Here is a 2,228-nt window from a genome sequence, read left to right on the forward strand (position 1 = left end):
TTTTTTTTTTTGTTTGTTTTTTGTTACTACTCTTGGTCACCTGCGTAAGTACGACTAGAGTATTTTTGTGTGTTGTTATAGTTTTTTTTTTTACATACCAAAAGTCACATCTGGAGATCCACTCAAATATGGCGTCATTATTAATATTTAATATGTACAAATATTCATCATATTTTATCATATTCTTATGTCACTTTTGTTTTTTAATTTTATTTAATCTTTTCCGCAATTGTCACACTGTTAGACAAATTTTAAAAGTCAATATATCGTGCTGTACTCTACGGTCCTCCCCGCCCCCCACTTTGGTAACCACTGACCTAATGAAGGTCTTGCAGTAGTGTATCCCTTAAAAAGAAATTAAGAAGACATATATTTCTCCCAACATAGTTCTTCTAACATTAAAAAAAACTAAAAGCTCTAGAAAAATGTGGACTTTCACAAAATCACTGTTCTAGAGTCTAAAATAAACTGTTTTTATTTTGGAAGTATTTAAAGTTGAAAATGTGAACGAAGTTAAAGTCCAGTCAAGTACCATGACATATTCAATATTTCTGTTATTACATCAGATAGTACTACTGTAATACTGTTAATAATAGTAAGTACTACTAACCAACTTCAGTTGAAGTATTTGTCTCCGTTTGTCCTGTGTTCCATACACCGCACAACTCCAGGACGGGTGGGTGGGGGGTGGGGGCAGCCTCACACCTGAGCTGGGAACAGAACTTATTGTTATGGTGGTGGGAAACAAAAACAGGCTTCACCTACTGGTTGACATTGGTACTGAATAACTCCAAACATCCAAATGTGTGAGGTGAAGCTAAAAATAAGATTAAAATAAATAAATAACAGAGAAAGGACAGAAGACGACTGGGCTGAATAATGCAGCCCAGATTGGAAGCAGCCCATAATATTGGGCTGAAAGTTGAACAACTGATGATGTCACCGAGTCCTGTCTGTCCGTCACAGACGTACTGGAGACCACTGTTGTGTTGCAGCTCAGGTGGTTTAGAAATTTTAACTCTGTGTGTTTTTGTGATTTTCTGTTTTGGCAAAAAATAAAGTGTACACAAGAAAAACTTATGTCAGGAGTGGGATTTGAACCCACGCCTCCATCTGGAGACCAGAATTCCCTTTCACTAGGAAGGATGTTTGTCCTTGAGTCTGGCGCCTTAGACCGCTCGGCCATCCTGACCACAACATGTCCACGTCTGTTTGTTTTCTTCAATCTTTTTCTTATAACATGAGGTTTTTTTTGTCATTATAAAAATATTTGAAAAATATGTGATACATTTATTATTTGAAGTTTTTATCACAGTATTTTAAAATGACTAAATACCAGACGTTTAGACGCAGACAACTGGACCTTCGATGGTTCTGGGGAAAAAGGCATTTTTTTAAGTAAGAATTTTCTCTGAAAAACGGAGAGAACATTTTTAGAATTCTTTAATGTTGGAATGTGCAGAAAAAAGTCCTCTGGGAAAAAGGAAACATTTTTCCCGCCTGTTCTTTTGCTCTATTCACCTGTTCACTGTCATCACTTCAGCGACTTTTTATACCAAAAAACCTAAAAAGGACAAAATCAGCCCACGTTCAGACCATCGTGTGACTGAAGTCCTGAGGAGACACTTCAACATTTTCATGTCGACGAGAGTAAAACGTTGACCTGTATCACTGAGTTGATCCAGTTACTTCAAATATTACTGCACGACAACATGTGTTTTGGTGATTTTTCCCTCAGTCGACCTAAATTAAATATGTGCTGAAAAGAAAACAGCCACAACACATGTGTCAGGAGTGGGATTTGAACCCACGCCTCCATACGGAGACCAGAATTCCCTAGTACTCAGGAAGGAGCAGTGTCCTTGAGTCTGGCGCCTTGGACCGCTCGGCCATCCTGACGACGGAGACCGAGGGGACTCAGCAGAGTCTCTGTCTGTCAGCAGGACAGAGACGTAAAGCTCTGAGACGACCAGGAAAGTCATCAGCGGGGGCGGATGTTAGCGGCCCCGTCAGTGGCTAACTTCTAGCAGCTTCACCTCCACTCTCTGCAGCTAGTATAAACAAGGCGATGCTTGTGAACCACAGCTGAGCTGTCGTTTCACTCTATGCAGATGATGCCCTCATTTACAGTAAAGTTGGGGATTTTGCAGCGAGGTTTCTTTGATCTGTCTCAGACGCACTGGTGAAATCAAAGGAATAAAAACACCAAAGGTTTGAGTGGAGTTTCT

The 2,228-nt window shown here is 39.7% G+C and overlaps 1 protein-coding gene and 2 non-coding genes across 3 annotated transcripts in view; all 3 read right to left on the bottom strand.

The window, feature by feature from the left end:
• Nucleotides 1–2,228, bottom strand: part of LOC103382799 (ELKS/Rab6-interacting/CAST family member 1) — a 145,658-nt gene that overhangs the window by 11,270 nt on the left and 132,160 nt on the right. The window lies entirely within an intron of this gene.
• On the bottom strand, nucleotides 1,081–1,192 carry trnal-caa (transfer RNA leucine (anticodon CAA)). The gene is made up of 2 exons: nucleotides 1,155–1,192; nucleotides 1,081–1,126 (listed from the first exon to the last, which is right to left on the bottom strand). It is a non-coding gene; the product is annotated as a tRNA-Leu (tRNA).
• Nucleotides 1,787–1,899, bottom strand: trnal-caa (transfer RNA leucine (anticodon CAA)). Its single transcript has 2 exons — nucleotides 1,862–1,899; nucleotides 1,787–1,832 (listed from the first exon to the last, which is right to left on the bottom strand). It is a non-coding gene; the product is annotated as a tRNA-Leu (tRNA).

The sequence above is a fragment of the Cynoglossus semilaevis genome, chromosome 8 (assembly GCF_000523025.1).
Source record: "Cynoglossus semilaevis isolate Cse_v1.0 chromosome 8, Cse_v1.0, whole genome shotgun sequence".
NCBI classification, from domain to species: Eukaryota; Metazoa; Chordata; class Actinopteri; order Pleuronectiformes; family Cynoglossidae; genus Cynoglossus; species Cynoglossus semilaevis.